Source organism: Pogona vitticeps, chromosome 6, assembly GCF_051106095.1.
Source record: "Pogona vitticeps strain Pit_001003342236 chromosome 6, PviZW2.1, whole genome shotgun sequence".
NCBI classification, from domain to species: Eukaryota; Metazoa; Chordata; class Lepidosauria; order Squamata; family Agamidae; genus Pogona; species Pogona vitticeps.
In genome coordinates this window covers 43973887-43992839 of record NC_135788.1, presented here as the reverse complement: position 1 = coordinate 43992839, position 18953 = coordinate 43973887, and the positions used below count along the sequence as shown (strand labels likewise).

General features: G+C 42.1%; 1 long non-coding RNA gene across 1 annotated transcript; it reads left to right on the top strand.

Moving 5' to 3' along the window:
• The first annotated feature begins 14 nt into the window (after window positions 1-14).
• LOC144583481 (uncharacterized) lies at window positions 15-15453 on the top strand. Its single transcript, XR_013537256.1, has 2 exons — window positions 15-1649; window positions 3158-15453. It is a non-coding gene; the product is annotated as an uncharacterized LOC144583481 (long non-coding RNA).
• The last annotated feature ends 3500 nt before the right edge of the window (window positions 15454-18953 follow it).

Sequence of the window (18953 nt, the reverse complement as noted above, 5' to 3'; positions counted from 1 at the left end):
GAGGTCTCTCTCTGCTCTCTGCTAACACCTACCAGCCAATGGATCTGGGAGTTTGGATTCTTCGCTAAAACAGTACCTAAACAAAACCAGAATAAATTAAAGAGCTGAGCAATAAAAAGCTACCAATGTTTACTTGACTAGCTTGATTCACTTACACTCCTTGTAAATATCTTCAAACCAAAATTGCCCAGTGAATTAAATTACACAGGGCTTTTAATACTCAGATTGACCACATTTGTTGTGTTGGTTCACTCTAGAAGTGATCTTACAACCAGAAAGAAAGGACCTCAACTATGAGCTTTCATTAAAGACTGAGGTCACAGAAGTAACCTAGGCTGCTATTCTATACACATTCATCTGACAATGATGTCAGGTGGGGCTTGCTTTTGATCACATTCATGTAAAATTGCTCTTTCCACCACTTTGCAAGAATATTCAGTCATATAAACATTTAAAAAATGTCAGTAGGGGGGATAAATGCAAAAAAGATAAGAAAGTGACTCTCCTATCACCATGGATACAAATTGGGAAAGCCATTAATCAGACATTAGTGCAGACACATGTCTATGGAAAGCAAATTCATTATGGGCTGCAGTGGGCATTTGCTTGTTTATCCTCACATGCCAGGGCTTTAAACTAAAGATTAAAAATCGGAATGAAGTCTTTAGCAAGACATTTGCATTCAGGGTGAATGAATTGCCCAGGTGGAAGTGCCAAATCATTTTGCCACTCCTGTCTCAATCTTGTTATTGAAAAAGATGATGGAATAGCTGCCTTTGCACAGCGCTTGCCAAAGATGTCCCAGCTTCAAGTATACTTACTGTGATCTAGTAGGAAAGACTACAGACTTAATACCTGTGGTGGTTGTGCTTGTGCTGCCAGAAATTTTGGGGTGCAACACTGAGGTGAGGAAACTAGATTTGCTTTTCACTTTTGTGGTGCAGTAGCAAAAAGAGGAAACTTGATCTGTAATTCCTGTGGTATAGCCTGGATGAAACTCCCTATGTGCCTGATAATATCTTTCCCAAAGGATAATGCACAAAATGCCCCATTCTGGCAGAGCAAAAAAACATTTAAAGAGAAGAGTACTGCAAATAGTACTCAGATTATGAATAGGAAGGTGGGGGGGGGACACAAGAAATTACTGAGATCCATAACTTTCTCATCTACCTAAATTTTAGGCAAACACTGCCACCGCACTACCATAGTTGCAGGGATATCAAAACCAATAAGGGAGTGAAACCTCTGTAATTTGGGTTTGGGCAAGCTGTGCATATTCTTTTTACTATAAACTATAATTTACATCAGACCCTGATGTCGGGAAAGTGTGAAGGCAAGAGGAGAAGTAGAAGACAGAGGACCAGGTGGTTGGACAGTGTCACCGAAGCTACCAAAATGAATTTGACCCAACTCTGGGAGGCAGTGGAAGACAGGAGGGCCTGGCATGCTCTGGTCCATGAGGTCACAAAGAGTTGGACACAACTTAATGACTAAACAACAACAACAACAATTTACAGTGGTTTGCATATCTTGCTGTGGAGCCAGAAGTGGGGAGTCCAGTTTCCCATTGTCTCTCCCAGGAGAAGGGCCAGCCCCTATGACCTTGGGCAAGCTGCACAGTCCCAGGATGCCCCCAGAAGAAGGGAAAGGTAAACCACTTCTGAATATTCTTCACCTAAAAAACCCTGAAAAAGATCTCTAGAAGTCAGAATTGACTTGATGGCACATCGTGGTTATTATTATAAGTAACAAAGTACTGTTACAGGATTGTAAACAACCTGTTAAGGTTTGTTTCCAATGCAGATGTCTTTCTGGGATGATAAAATCCCACAGTTGTTCCTAAATATAACAGTCTTACTTTGAATTGATTCTTGCAGTCTCTTCCTAGTTGCTTAGTGCTTTGTTGTTGCTTAGCAACTATAGGTCATGCTCCCTAATCACGTCCACAGAACCCAGAAGTGTCTAGGGAGTGTGTTCTGAGTTGCTAGACAACTGTGAAGTGCTCCCCCCTCCAACCTGCCCTTACTTATCCCTCTTCCTTAGTTTGGAACAAAAAATAAAAATAAATAAATAATCAGTCAAACAAACCTGAACGATTGCAGAAAATAGCGTAACATGGCATACTCTGCTGCACACTTTTGCTTTTCCGTTGTTTTCCTTTCATTGGAGGCCTTGGTCTCATTAAGGTTGTCAGGTTGGCACCAGGTCATCATGGGGGGGGGGGGGGAATTCACTCCAGCTTTTAGTCAGACTTTTACATGGGCTACTCTAGGTGCTGAAGCTTAACTCCAAAAGATGTACAGCACCTTGGACAGCTCTGTTTAAATGCATAGAAAAGCCCAGGCTGGATTCATGACTTCCAGGACACAGGAGTCACTGACCTCCGGTGTCTTTAGGGATGCCACATGAAGAGAATGGTATAAGAAATAACCAACTATCTAAAATAACCAAATATCCAAATATGTGGAAAGAGATAAATGGTTTAAAAATAATAGATCAAAATCTGACTTGAATAATGGTTAACTGAAAAATCTGGACACTTACCAAATTATGCTCTTGTATTTGAAATAGTCCTGCACCTTTGTTTTCAGCTATAGTATAAATTTTTTTGGGGGGGGAGATTAATAAGGGCAGAGAAGCATAAAAGTTGGAACTCCTCCTCCCACCTAGATCTACTCGAATCACGCGTTCTAGCCAGGAAGAGGGCTGAGAGGCCTAACGCCAAGGGGGCGTGGAGAGAAAGAACAAGAAACCAGGCCTTCTCAGCAGCGGCCCCTTGCCTTTGGAACAGCCTCCCTTCAGAGATCTGTCTGGCTCCCTCGCTGCGTGTTATTAAGAGCCAACTTAAGACATGGCTCCTTAGGCAGGCTTTCCCTCCTGTCATCACTTGATTATTTTTATCTTTTCCGCATCTTGAACAATATTACTATTGTTATTCTCTATTTTATTATATCGCTTTTATGCCATTTTTACTGTTAGCCGCCCAGAGTAGACTTGGGTCTAGATGGGTGGGGTATAAATTTAATTAATAAATTAATAAATTAATAAATTCAGATTTAGCTCCTTGAAATCGGTGGAATTGATGATTTCATCATGACTAAGTTCTTCTGCTGGCAAAAGCAATGCTTTTTTTTAAAGTTAACTTCATTTTTTTAAGGGTTGTGGCACCAAGCAAAAGAAACGTGGAAATTGAGAGAAAGGTAGTCAGATTACTTCTGGAACCTACAGCTGCCAAGGCTCCTAAAGCGGAGAAGCAGTCAGGACACAACCCAAGACACAGACTGATTACAAAAATCATAGCTGATTTCCTGCCTTTGCTCCAGTGAGGTATAAACAGTATACATGGCTATCTTTCTCCCACCGGATCCTCATCTAAAACCTGTGAGGTAAATCAGATGAGAGACAGAGTGATTGGCCTAAAGTCACCTTATGAATGAGCAGCCATCCAGGGAAATGAGCAAGCAGTTCTTTCTAGAACACCCTGGACAAAAACTTGGGATTTGGGAACAGTAGTCTAATCATGTTAGTAATGAATAAATTCTTCTCCTTTATATTTCTTTTGTCCTTTTGTCAGTTAGTCATGGCAAGCCTTCTACTACCATAACACTCGACAATCTAAAAAATGGGCCTTGTCTCCATGTGATGCTGTTTGTTTGTTCTTCTGTCCGTCCATTCGTCCGTCCGTTCATTCGTTCGTTCAATTTGTATTCCACTCCCATTAGTATTACAGCACTACTCTGAAAGGATTACAACACGTATAATAGAAAACAAAATTAAAACAGAGACATTAAAACCAGCAGCAACAACCCTAAAAAAAAACAGACAGCACTGACTAATCCCCAGAGCAGATGGAGGAAAAGAGGGGAGGGAAGAAGAGGAGGGGAAGGGAAAAAAGGGGGGATCAGCTGGGTTGGTGTGGAAAGCCTCTCTGAAAATCAATGTCTTTAATTGCTTCCTAAATATCCAAGGGAAGGGGCTAGGCGGAGTTCCTCCGGAAACTGGTTCCATAAAATTGGAGCCACTGTGAAGAAGGCCCTACTTCTTGTAGAGGATTTATGAGCCTCCTCACGGTGGCTACTGAGAGAAGCCTCGATTGGGATGATTTGTGAGTTGGGCATATGACATTAAGGAAAGATGCTCCAACAAGTCTGTTAGGCCGGCTGGGGGGACGGAATTAACCGTGTCACTTTGCAGAGCCCTAGACCTTCCCAAGCCTTCACTCACAGCACACACAATTTTTGCAATAGGGTCCATTTGAGATGTAACATTGCTGTCTGAGGCAGAGTGTCATATGGCACTCCTTTCACTATCAAACCAAAGTGCATACTATCCAAGGACTGCCACATCACCCAGTCACATGAGGCAGAAAATCCCACCAACCATATTTTCCCATTCCTGGCAGAGGAAAAAAAATCACCTTCATAATAAATTAATTAATGCTTGGCTGCTTTTAATTACAGACCAGAGCTGCTGTCTGGAGTAGCTGGGTCATTCTGTCTTATGGAATAGCTGGCTCATCTTAACACACCAGTGCAGTCACAGACCCTCGATGTTTCAGATCCCTAGCATGCTAACAGCCTAGGTACATTATCCGATCTACTTTAAATGAAATAACAGACATACAAGTAAGTTGTTCTTGTTTGCCTAATATCACATTTAAACTGGACTCTAGTATTGTTGGGACTGGGAACATGTAGAATTCTTTTAGAGCCACATTTATAGCACATGTTTAAACATGTTTTCGTTGCTTCCTCAGTGCCAACTCAGATAAATTCCAAAAATTCCTTTAATATTTTGTTGCATGTTGTATACAATTCTCCAACATCATTTTCAAGAGAAGGGCATTTGATAAACATTTCAACAGACATAAATATATTCTTAGTAAAGCTACTTTACTTACTGATTTCCATTTCTGTTGGCCTCACACTGGATAGCTGCTCTAGTCTACCTCGTTGTTATGTTGAACTTGAGAACCCACAGGGAATAATAATATGGGAATAGTGTTTACTTTAAAACTGTGGGGAAAAATAAAACAAGAACTAAAGGACAAACTAAGCTCGTTTCAGTATGCTGGAGTACCCAGTTGCACTTCGGCATAGTACCAGCCAAAATAATATTCATTCATTCATTCATTCATTGCCCAATTCATTTATTGCCACATTCTGGGCAGCTGTGACAGCTCTGCAGGCTTTGATCTTCAGTAGGAACTTCTGAGGTGAGAAATAGCTTGTGAATGATAAGATTAGAAAAATGACTTCCTTGGATGTTAATGAACTAGTATTCCCATCATGTTTCACCTTTGGCTTCGTTGACTAGGCCTTGGAGAAACTGGAGGCCCTACAACATCTGGAGAGCAACAATCTGGGTTTACTAAGGGTTTACTCAACTCTAATGTCACCAACAAAATCAGGAGATGGTGAACTAACCTCAGTTCAGTACTGTAGTTCATTTTTTTCAGGTTGAGAAGATGCTAGCTGAGTCTTCCCATGTAACAAAATGGACATTTAGGAAATTCTTTCTTTCATGTTGGCATAACACTCTATGTGCCTGGGATAGTGAACAGAAAGAAGAACTTTAGCCCTCAAAGTTGAGTAAATTAGGTAAATTAAGCCTGCAAAATATAACCCCAAACTAAGACCTGCCTCATACAGTAGGTTCACAGTTTAAATCAAGGCATTAGCTGGATTGGCCTTGGAATCCCTTGTAGAAGATCTGGAAGAAGAAAGGATGGCTCTTTCGACAATGAGTCCCAGAGAGGCAGCATGACTGGTGGCTTCATTTGATCTTTATGGATATCTGTCTGGAGATGCTTTGTGTAACAGCAGGGACTGCTACAGGAATGAAGAGCCACCACAGAGAACACACACTTTGGCAACCTGTCTGTACAGAGTCCTTTTGAATTGTTCATTGAGTCTGGAAATTATTTTGACAATTTTCCTGCAGGAGTAGTAAAAAAAATGTTGGTGTGTGTGTGTGTGTGGCTGAGATAGAACCATTCCAAATGCTAACAGTCCCTGTTATTCAGAGCAGGGCCATGTTATGTAGCACATGAGGAGAGTCCCTTGCCTATCTTGGCCTTCGCCCTGCCTAGCTGCTTTGCTACTTTTCCTGCTGCTACCGAGAGTGAGAGCTTTCCCTAAGGCTAGGTGCGCATTTGATCAGACAAGCCAGCTGTACTCTTTCTCTAGGGAAGCCTTGTGTGTGGTAGGCCTGACACAAAACTCAGTTTTAAACCTGTAGCCATTGAATCAAGAAACAAGGCAGCTGGGAGATCTTGCAGAGCTGCTACGTACATGGAAAAAGAGAAGGTACCTTGCCAAATGCATGGATTCTTGCCCTGTGGCTTTTTAGCCAGCAGTATGCATTTGAGATTTAAAAAAAACCAAAAAGGACAGGTTTATTGTTGGCTATGTTGAAAGGGTACAGGTGATTAAATAATAGTTTGGAGTGTCTAAGGGTATACAGGCATCTGTTGTTCTGTAAGGCAGCTCTGGAGTCACAAAGTGGAATTCTCTTTTGCTTGAACCTGTCAAGTGAAACTCATTATTTTTCATACATGCTGGGATGGGTTGGACTGAAAAAATTCTGAATGTGTGAGTTCTGCCGCAAAAAAGAAGCTGGAAACCTAAATAATAACAATCATTACGAACCAGTGGCTGTGCGTACATGCCATTTTAAATCATTAATTGCAACATAATAAATCAGTATGTGAATGACCAGCAAGCTTTCATGCTGTCAGCTAAGAAAACAAATCAGGAAAGGGTGGAATTCAATGGTTTTCCAACACAGGATCCTGATTTGATGCTGCCAAACAGGACAGGGCTCCTTTACATTCAAATGAATGTATGTTCCCATGGCATTCTTAATTTCAGGACTGCTTTATTCCTTGAAAATATATGGGGCTGACCAGCATTTCTCTACACTAACAGTCCAGCTGCCAGTATTATAGTCATCATATGCTTTAAGTCAGCTTCTTAACACCAATAATTGCTCTTCAGTAGTCAGCTAGGAGTCAAATTACAACTGACTTTCCACGCTATTGGGAACATAAGACTTTGGCTCACCTATAGCAATGAAAGCTCTCCCATAAGAATGTAGAGAAGAGGAAAAAGGAGAAAGAAAATCAGGATTTAAAGCTTCAGAAGAATCATGTTGGACCAGATTATTTAATCCATTATTTTGTTGCACAATAGCCAACCAGTTCCACTGTCCATCTCATGTTCCTGAGCAACTGGGGAAAAGATGCGTACTGCTTCTGATACAAGAAGCAGTATCCTCACTAGCATCCCATCCTCTCTGCTGAGAGGTATACTGTATCAGCTAATGTTGACCTTGTTACCTGCATATTTCCCTCCCAACTGGTCATTCCCATGGCCGAAATCCAAGATGGTACTAGCACTGCAGAAAACTCTTCCCTTTAACACCACTCTCTGGCCATCAAAGCTATCAACAAACCAGCTCCAAATGTTTTAGGGGCAGAAGCAGAAGGAGGTGCAATTGGAAAGGGAGATTGCCAGCTGAAGTCCATCACTGGAACAACTGTCTTATTCTTATTCTCAACATTCCTAGGAGTATCTTTGGCTGAAGGGCAGAGAAAAAAATAATAATGATACATTGAGCAACCATTTGGGGGGGGGGAACAGTTGAGCAATTCTCAAACAAAAACTAAAATACATTGTTTACTTAGTGCTAAGTGCTAGTTCTTTTAAAAACAAGAGACTAAAACATTCATGAATTTTTAAACAATCAAGATATTTTAATATTTGTGTTTGATTGGAAGAATAGGTTGGAAGTATTAAATTGATACAAACATCACATTGCTAAATGGCAGGGAACAGAAATATACATTGATTTTTAAAGTTATATATACAGTCCTACACATTGTTTATTATAAGCCTGATTTAGCAAATATTCAAATGTTTTTAAAAATTACAAGTGTTTTTGACTGATTAAAAGACTAGTTTCAATTATTAATGGGTTTATAAAACGGCACCTGGGGCAAAGCCACAGTGTGATGTCCAAAATCCATACATGCTGAGCTGTAATAGGCTCACCTCCTATTATGTCTCTACCTACATAAATCTCACACTTCTCAAAATAAAAGAGGACATCTATATCTGGGAGGTGAGAAATGCCCCTTCTCTGTCTATTCGAAAAAACTCAGATATTCTCAGATGTTCTGTGGGTAGAAAAAAAAGGAAAAAGCACAGGATGGGTTACTGTGAATGACAACATTATGTGGACCCCCTGTAAAATGTTGGTCAATGAGACACAATAATTCCAGACTACATTTGTTGTTGCTACATGCTGTCACCTCTGACATATGGCAACCCTATGAACGAGTGATCTCCAAAATGTTCTGTCCTCAACAGCCATGCTCAGCTCTTGTAAACTCAAGGCTGTGACTTCCTTGATGGAGCCACGCCATCTCGTACTTGATCTTCCTTTTTTCCTGCTGCCTTCAACTTTTACTGTCATTGCTTTTTCCAGAGAATCTTGCTTCTCATGATACGCCCCAAGTATGATAGCCTCAGTTTCATCGTTTTTATCTCTACAGATAGTTTAGGCTTGATTTGATCTAGAACCCAGTTGTTTGTCTTTCTGGCAAAGCACAGTATCCACAAAGCTGCCTATTAGCACCTTTTTTCATATGAAACCGTTTTTTCCCATCAGCCTTCTACAACATCCAGTTTTCACACTCATACATAGCAATCAGGAATCCAAGAGTGTGGAAGATCAGCAGGTTACTCACCTGTAACTGTAGTTCTTTGAGTGGACCTCTGTGATTCACACTGTGGGTGATCCGCACCTGCACAGAGCCTCTTCGGAATATTCTAGAGCTTCTGCAGTAGCAAAAAACACATTAGAATAGAGCCCTCCTTCTTTGTATAAGTATCTTGGTGCCAGGACTCTCCCTTCAGTTGTGTCAACTGTGGTAAAAGCGTTCCTTAGAACGGCCCTTACACGGGACAGAGAGGGATCCAGGAATGATCCGTCCCTATCTCCAGCAAAATCGGGTCCTGTAACTTTGCTTTAGGCGACTTCTCACCCTTTCACCCAAGTCTGTCCCGATTTTAAATAAACGATGTCTAGGAGCTCTGGAAGATCTAATCTTCCTTTCATTAATTTAGGACCCTAATTTGGTAGCGTAATGTGGCCAGATCAAAACAATCCTAGTTCCAAAATATCCAATTTACTACAGTAGCTTAGTCTAAACAAGGAGACAGCTTACAATTTGTCTTTTTATATTTTATTACAAAAGATATCATCTCAACAAGCTCATTTTAACGTCATTCAGTATTTCCAAATTATTTCCAAAATAACCCCCAGCCTTAGCCACCAGTCATTTCCTCTATAAAGTCAAAATAATGAACTGTCTAACTATATCTTAAATAAGCATTCTTACGCAACCTCAAAATAAAGTCCTGTCGGCTGCATATCTCTCGGTGTGTCGTCTCTCTCCCTTCCATCTCTTCTCCATCGCTCTCTCTCTCTCTTCGCCCATCTTTCTTAAATTAAGCCGTTGTGTCCTTGTCCGTTGGAGTTTTGATAAGATAAGGGTCAACTTGTTCTTCTTTACTTTTTTTTCCTTCTGCTGGAAAAAGAACTGACTTTGTATAATTTTTCTCTTCCTAATTAACACCTGGACATCAGTTAGCTTCTAGTTGTTTCGTTGCTGTAATGAAACAAAATCCATCTCTATTCTACTTTTACAATTTCCATAATCAAATTCATGACATCAACTACTGCAAGAAGAAAAATACTGCATGGTGTGAAAGAAGGGAGGTTGGGTAGGATGTGTGAATCACAGAGGTCCACTTGAAGAACTACAGTTACAGGTGAGTAACCTGCCGTTCTTCGTGGCCTCTGTGAATCACACTGTGGGTGACTAGCAAGCTGTCTTACCAGGAGGTAGGGCATCACGCCAAGGTGGAAGCCAAAATAGCATGTCCAAATTCCATGTCCGACTTCTGTCTAACGTCCAGTCTATAATGCTGGACGAAGGTAGATGGTTGGGTCCATGTAGCCGAGGCGCAGATGTCGGGGAGAGGCACAGAACAGAGGAACACTGTAGAGGTCGCCAATGCTCTGGTGGAATGAGGGCAAATAGCTTAAGGGACCTGTTGTCAAGCAAGCTGCTATGCAAGCTGAATAGTAGAGGCAACCCAGTGAGAAATCGTTTGAAAAGTTATTTGTAGGCCCTTGTTAGGTAGCTGATGTCTGACAAAAAGGCATGGGGAATGTCAAAAAGGTTGTGTACACGACAAATAAAAGGAGAGAGCCCTCCTGACGTCCAAAGTATGAAGGAGTCATTCATGGGTTGTGGATGGTGATGGAAAAAACAATGGGAGGACAAGCGGTTGAGAGAGATGAAACTGAGACACCACTTTAGGAACAAAGGAGACATCAAGAAACAGTTTTAATTTATCAGGATAGAATTGTATATAAGGGTAATCATGGTGTAGGGCTGCAAGTTCGCTTGCTCAGCAAGCTGAAGTAATTGAAACGAGAAAGACCGTCTTGAAGGTAAGTAAGCGGAGATCCGCTGAGTCTAATGGTTCAAAGGGAGGTTTAGTGAGTTGTTTTAAGACCATTGGGGAGAAGGCAGATGAACATCTGGGTACGCGTGTGACAATCCCTTCAGAAAGCACTTGAGCGTGGGATGTCTAAAAAACCGATGCACTGGAGAGGTCAGTGGTTAGTAAGAGACAATTGCGGAGAGATAGACTCTAATGGACAAGAGAGAAAGGCCAGTAGATTTGAGATGGAGCAAAAATCAGAGGACAGTGGAGAGAGATGGATTGATAGCAGGAAGGGAAGCAGCTGTAATAAAAGATTGATTTTCCCCATTTATAAAGGTAAGCCTTTCTGGTTGAGGGCTTCTTTGCTTGATGGAGGACATCCATCAAGGAGGAAGAATCATCCACGCTGCCAGGTGCAAAGCAGGTAAGTTGGGATGAAGAATCTGGGAGTTGTTCTGTGTGAGGAGGTGTGGCAGGCAGGGGAGGTGATAGATGTTGGAGGACACATTGTGTAGCACTGGAAACCAAGGCTGTCTCGGCCACCAAGGGGTGATGAGGATGGTGTTGAGTTTGTCCTGCTGTATTCAGACAACTACCCTGTGGAAGGTAGTTGTCCAAATGGTGGGAAAAGGTATGTGAGGGTCTTTGGCCAGTGGCCAATGAACACGTCTCCTTGGGAGTGTTTGCCGATCCTGGCTTGGGAGCAATAGTGTTTGCATTTCTGATTGTTGCGGGAGGCAAAAAGGTCCAGAGTCGGTTTGCCCCATTTTTTGCACAGGTGGAGAAAATTGTTTGATCTAATTCCCACTCATGGGGTTGTGAGTTTGTGCGGCTGAGAGAGTCGGCTAGGTCGTTATCCTGCCAAGCAATGTGCAGAGCTGTGAGGCACATGTGGTGTGAGAGGCACCATTCTCATAGGTCGACCACCAGATAGAGGAGGTTTGGGGAGTGTGTGCCACCTTGTTTGAGAATGTAGTACATGGTTGTCGTATTGTTGGTGGCAATCTGGACCACCTTGCCAGCTAAGACATTCCTGAATGCCTTGCATGCCTTTATCACCACTGATAGTTCCAACTCGTTTATGTGGAGGGAACATTCTCTGCAGGACCAATTGGCATGGATTTTGAGAGAGCTGCAATGTGCCACCCAGCCGGTAAGGCTGTTGTTGGTCATGACCTGCATTTGAGGATGTGGTTGTAGAAAAAGACATCCCATTGAGAGATTTGGGATGAAACTCCACCATTGGAGTTGTGAGGCGAGTTCAGGAGTAACTCTTAAAAGAGTGTGGGGAGGATCCATTAGTGGGTTGAAAAGGGTGAGAAACCATGTTCGTAGAGACCTCATCTTCAGGCATACATGTTGTACAAACGAGGTCATGGAAGCCATGGTGCCCAATACATGTTGGATGAGGGTGGCAGGAATCAAGGCGTGGGGGGGTTAAGCCTTGGAGGAGGGAGATAAGTTTTTGTTGTTTGTCGAGTGGGAGGCATGCGTGAGCTCAGGTAGAGTCTATGGAAGCCCCAATGTAATGAATAACCCTTGTAGGACTCACTTTGGATTTTTGCATGTTAACCGTGAGACTGAGATCACGAAGAAGGGATAAGGTGAAAAGTCCCAGCGAGCTTTGCAGCAGGAATGAGCTACAAGGAGCCAGTCGTCTATGTATGGGAAGACGAGGATCCTTTGAAGTCTGAGAAAGGCAGCTACTGGGGCCATGCACTTGGTGAAGACTCCTGGAGCTGTTGCAAGTCCGAAAGGAAGTCTTTTGAATTGGTAGGCCTGGGGTCTGAGTTGGAATTGCAGAAACAGTATGTGAGAAGGGTGGATGGAGACGTGGAAGTATGCATCTCGTAGATCTATGACTGTGAACCGGTCATTTTTTCTGAGAAGAGGTAGAACAGATTCGAGGGTTACCATGTGGAATTTTGTAGTGATGGCATATTAATTGAGTTCTCTGAGGTCTAAGATAGGTCGTAACCCCCCGTCCTTTTTGGGGATGGTGAAATAACGAGAGAGAGAAAAATCATGGTTGTTTTGTTGTATAGGTCCTATGGCGTCTTTGATGAGTAAATTTTCTATATCTTCTTGTAGAGTTTGGGATGGTGGAGTGACGATGTGATGTGATGGAGGGAGTTGATGGAAATGGGTGCGGTATTCATTTTGGATGATGGACAGAACCCAGGCGTTGGTGGTGATGGATTGCCAGGCAGATGTGTTTCCACAGGAAGGGAGGTTGATTTGCCATCTCGGTTGGGAAAACATCAAACATGATGTTTGTGTTTGCGGTCATTGCACCTTTGGATAGGTTGTTGGCAGGGTTTTTGTTTGTATTGTTGTTTAAAGTATTGTGTATAGAAAGTCTGATGTTGGGGTTCATGTTGGAACCTCTGGTAGGAATTGTAAGGTCACCTCCATTGGTTACGTTGGGGCTGCTGTTCATAAGTGGGATAGATGCCCCATCGTTTGGCAGTGGAACGTTTCTTCTGAATGTTTTCTACGATGTCGCCTGTTTCAGCATTAAAGAGACTAGTGCCATCAAAGGGAGATCTTCAATACGTGCTCAGGCATCTTAAGTAAGGCTGGCTGTTTTAGCCAGGAGAAGCGTCGGAGAGCTACAGAGGTAGCCATGGATTTAGCCGTGGCATCTACCGTGCGTTTGGCTGAGAACATTTGCTGTTTAGCGACAGAGGGACCCTCCTGTTGGAAGGTTTGTGCTAATACTTTTTTATCCTCTGGCAAAGAATCAAGAAAAGTGGTCATGTTATCCTAAAGGCAGCGCTGATATGCTGCCATAGCTCCTTGGTAGTTAGCTACCCTCATATTAAAAGCCACTAATTAGGAAAGCCACCTGCCCATAGAGTCGATTCTTCGACTGTCCTTGTTAGGTGGGATAAGAGACTGTCAATATCAAGATCGAGATTGTGATGCCTCAACAAATATCAAATTTGGGGTTGGCTGTTTTTGGAGAAAGAGGGTTCCTGGGTCATGTATCCAGTAGAGATTATCGATTCATTTCGAAACTGTGTGAGATGAGGCTGGTTTAGTCCAAGATCACTGATCAGTGTTAAGAAGAGATGGCAGAATGGAAACATGGACTGGGGTAGTTGTGTCTTTAGAAACAGGATCATAAAGGTGATCAACTGGTTTGGTTGTGGGGCAATAGATCCAAGGACAGCCATGTGACTCATGAGTTGAGCATAAGTTTGAAAATCCTCTGCTGGTGATGGAGGATCTACATCGGTGTGGTCGGAATTTGGTAATGTGAGAAGCACAGATGGAGTTTGCAGTCAAGAACCATGTTCTGAGATTTCGAGATCGAGTCTGGAGTCGATCGAATGTCGATCGACTTTGGTGTTGAGAGGTAATAGTAATGTTGATGGTGGTCTGCCACTGAAGAGGGTGGCATGTCCATGGACATTTGTCAACATCAAGAGTTGTCGAGTGGTATCAATGTCGAAGGTGCGTCCATAGATGGAGGTAAAGAAGCTGGAACTTCGGTGTCAAAGTCTATGTCTTGATATTGATGGACTTCATGTATAGGTCGGTGCCACTTTTGAGAGCTAGCAACTGAGAAGGATTGAAGTGGGTCGTCCATGGACCAAGATGGATATTGAGAGTCATTGATATTGGAACCAGTGTCTCCATGGTTTTGAAAAGGCGGCTGAGGCTGATTTGGTGAACGCATGGGTAGGTCCGTAAAAGTAAATCGAGGCTGGGGATGCCAAGCAAGAGGATTGGTTTCCATCATTTCGAGCCAGAAAATATGTGGTCACAGGGGCTGCAAACGCTTTGCAGGTGGAAGTGTGTTTCTCGGCTGCCCTGATTTTTGCAGGTGGTTGTTAAAGAGTTGTCTGATGGCTGTGTGCATCTGAGTTATAAGGCCTCTTCGACACGGGAGGTTGTTGAGATGGAGGTTTTTGATGTGATGGTAATATGGGACCGGAGGAAACAGCTGGTCAAGCATCTATAGCCGGGAGGTTAGAAAAGCACTGATTGGGGCAAATGTTTACCTGATGAGAGTGCTGAGTGTGGGATTGGCTGACACACACCTGTGGAATTGCCTCATATATTGGGTGCACCTGATAGCGTGCTGGTGGCTGTGGAGGCCAGCCCAATAGTACAGAATAGGGCACTGTGTCTGGCTGAGGCTCAGGTCCCTCTCTCTCTGGTGAGGCATCAGTGGACAGGTTAGGTGGAGAGATAGAATGTCAGGGACTATTAGGTGAGGAAGTAAGATAGTCCACTCGCTTGTCCCATGTCAGTGACTGAGAAACTGGTTGATGAGATGGAATTCCTTCATCATCAGAGGGTGGACTGACAGAAATTAAATTTTCGGGTTTGGAGACCTGTTGTGGAGGGACTACAGGGGTTTTTGATTTGGTCTGTTTAGATCACTTCAGTTGTGGGGGGCCTGGAACTGTGTTGGAAGGAGGCTTTCGTTTTTCGGAAGGCTTGGATGTCAAAGTTTTTGATGTCAACTCTTTGGATCTATGTGTCTTAGAAGTTTTCAATGAAGTGGAGGGAGCATCAGAATGATGGAGTAGCAGAGGAACAATGTTTCAATGATTCTGCAATGGCTTTTTCCATGGCTTTAGCCTGTGAATTGGTTTTACACGGACGTTGAGCCATAGGTTTTGCTGGTTGCAAAGACTATTCCCAGAGACTGAGTTTGAGTTGAGATAGGCGAGAACAGAGGACTCCTTGTTTAAATTTTTTTCAATGAGGGCACGAGGAGTTTTGATGCGCCTTGCCTAGACAAAAAAGGCACTTTGTGTGACCATCTAATAGCGGGATCTTATTGTCACAAATCACGCAGTGCTTGAATGGGTCCAAAGGGGCCATGAACAATTAAGAAAAGAAAAAGAAAAGATGAGGAAGAGGAGGGGGTGCGACGGCCAGAGGCCAAGGCACAGAGGAAAAAAACTAAAAACAGTTTGTATTATGTTATCTTTGTATTACTAATAAAGAAAAAAATAGAAAAAAATTAAAATTAGCAGTAAAAATAACTTGTTTAGCTTTCAGACTCACAGAAGATAGAAGTACAAGGCTCTTCAACGCGGCGGTTGAAAGAAACTGAAGGGAGAGTCCTGGAACCAAGATACTTATATGGAACGGGAGGGGTCCATTTTAATGTGTTTTTTTGCAGAAGCTCTACAATATTTCGAAGAGGCTCCGCACAGGCATGGATCTCCCACAGTGTGATTCACAGAGGCCACAAAGAAGAACTTAGTCTTTGTCTCCAGGGACACATTTTTACACTTGATCATCTTTTCTAATTCCTCCATTGCTGCTCTTCCAAGTCTCAGCCTTCTTCTGATTTCTTGGTTTTCGTTTCCATTTGGATTGATGATTGAACCAAGGAATATAAAAATCTTTAACAATTTCAGTTTCTTCATTGTCAACATTAAAGTTGCATAGTTCTTCTGTAGTCATGATTTTTGTCTTCTTAATGTTCAAGTGCTGTCCTACTTTGGCACTTTCTTCTGTCTCTTTCATCAAAAGCCATTTCAAGTCATTGCTGCTTTCTGCCAAATAACAACTAGAATGTTTATACAAATATAGCCGATGCCCATTCCAATAGCACTTTTCATTTTTAGACCACAGCTAGGCTTTTAAATGACAAGTTGCTTTTAGCTTCTTCTTTTTTTTCAATTCTTTTATCAAGTTACCTTTGTGCTGACAGTTGTACAGAAATACCCACGAGCATAATATAATCAACTTCTGACTGAGTCTGTTACCCTTCAGAGCACAGTAGACAATGTTGATCCTCTCAGCTTAAAGTCGTTTGTACTAAACTTTGGGTATATGAGGAAGACGTTTCCCTCCTGCCTGCCATAGCAATTTGCAGTTCTATTATTTAGGCAGAAATGTGCAGGTTGTAACCATATCAAGAAATTTTGAGGCTTATTCTGACATTCTTTGTTCAGTGAAAGAAAGCAAGACAAGAATCAGAACATATTTTTCTGTGTTTTACCAACTGTAGCAAGCAGTCTCATATTATGCCAGTGTTTTGAATAGGGCTGGTGAAAATTATCTATCAATATTTTTTCAAATGTTCTTTAAAGTTTGAAAATATAGAGTTTTGAGACTTCAAAACATTCTAAATGTTGTCCTTGTTATGCCTTGAAATGTTACTTCACTGCTTCTGAGCACTGCCATTTTGAAAGCTTTGACATTTGGAACCTTCCAATTAAACTCATATTCGAATTCAAATGTTTATGAATGCAGAAATGCAAATGCTAATTCATTTCATCTTGACATTACAGCTTGACTAGACAGATTCCAAAGGAGCAGTATTTAGTGGTGCATCCAAATACATTAGTTGAGAAGTGCCCACCCCTCCATTCCCAGCAAACAGAAATCTACATACTGTTTTGAAAAGCAGGCCAGCTAATATATCCTGCAGAGCACTTTGAAATGAAGTAAGTACCCATTAGATACAAAGCACAAAATGACATAACCCTTTGCATCACAGTCAAAATGGTTCTACAAATGAGCGGGAGGCAGTTCTTCTCAGAGCTGATATAAGAAACCCAGTTTCATGAGGGAAGTAAAGTAGACAGACAATTGACTCAATATAGTGCATTGACTTGACAATGCCATCTACTGCACTTGAGTTCTGGGTTCCATGTGCCTAAAAGAGCCCCTGCTTCTTCCCTGCTCAGCTGAGAATTTTCACTCCAGTTAACCAGTTGCTTATCTTGTATTTGGTTTTATCCGGTATAGAAATTAGATTAAAGATGTGACCACAGGAAATGCTCCAGGAATTAGAAAGGCTGATTTGAATTTTTTTTCCCCATTGATCACATGATGCAAAAGGAAATACAAATCAGCCCAGAGTCCCTTCCCCATCCATTGTTTCTGCCTCTGCCACTAAAGTTTCTATTTAAAAGAAATGCAGTTCATCCACATCAGTCCAGGCAGCATGATCACTTGAACCAATGCAGGAAAGCTGCCACACCACTACACACTTATAGGAATGGAAAATGCAGCCTTTCTCTGTGGGCATCTTTTTTTAAAGCAGCTTAGGAATGAAGAGCAAAGCTTTTTTCCACCAGCAAGACTCCTTCCTTCCTTCCTTCCTTCCTTCCTTCCTTCCTTCCTTCCTTCCTTCCTTCCTTCCTTCCTTCCTTCCTTCCTTCCTTCCTTCCGTCCGTCCGTCCGTCCGTCCGTCCGTCCGTCCGTCCGTCCGTCCGTCTGTCCGTCCGTCCTTTGGAAAGTTTAGGAATGGAGAGCAAAGCCTCTCTCTATCAGCAACACTTTTCTTCAACTTCCAGAAAGCACAGTGGTGCCTCAACTTATGAATGTCCCTAGTTGCGAAAATTTCGAGATACGAAAAGCTCCGGTCGCAAAATATTGCCTCGACTTGCGGCTGGAGCTTTGAGTTACAGGAAAAATGTGGGGGGGGGGGAAAGCATGAGATTTGAACTTTCAGTTGACCGTTGGCCAGCAAAGAGGCTGCTTGTCTGCTACCTCACTCGTCCCATCGGTTAGAGAGTGGATAGGGAGAGAGTCTTCAGACTGCCTGGTACTGCCTGATACTGTGCTGTACAGACTGTATTTTTTTGGCTTTTAAAAAAATTTTGATTTTTGGGTTTTTGACTTTTTTAGAAAAAAAAGAGATACTGCCTGTTCTGGGTGAGTACATATACTGTACAGGGGTTTTTTTGCAGCTGGGGGTAGGGCTAGGTGGGGGGGTTATGTTTCTGTGCACTGATGGGTCTTGCAGTGTGGATTTAAAATGTGAAAAGTAAATTGTAATATTAAATAAAAATTAAATGTGAAAATTAAACTGTAATTTTAAAATGTAAAATTTATTTATTTATTTTTGCATTCTGTGGCTTCTAGGGTTTGTGTACTGTGACCTCTCTGTTGTTTTAAAATGTGTGGGTTTAAAATGTGGCTTCAAAGTATTTTTTTTCCTTTGGGGATCTGTTCGCTGTAATTATTGTTGCTGGCTGTTGATGTAGGCAGACTGTAAAATGCAGTTTAGACTTTCTTTTTCTGTGGCTCCTAGGGTTTGTGTACTGTGACCTCTTTTTTGTTTTAAAAGGTGTTGGTGGGTGGGTGGGTGAGTTGGTTGGTTTAAAAGTTGCTTGTTTCGTTTTAAAATGTGTTTTGTTTAAAAGTTGCTTGCTTGGTTTAAAATGTGTTGTTGTAAAATGTGTTGGTTTAACATATGTTTTAGACTCCAAACTCTCTCCCCCCCCTTCTCTCTCTCTCTTTTCTCTCTTTTTGTGCTTAACAGCACAAACCTTTGTCTGAGGGGTCTGTACTGTATGTCCCAGTGATGACCTTCTTTCTTTCTTTCCTCTTTCCCCCATTGTTCCTCCCCTCCCTCCCTCCCTCCTTCCTTACCCTTTTTTAAACCTAAAATGTTCTTGGCTTGGCTTAAGAGGTGCTTGTTTTTAAAGGTGTTCTGTTTAAAAG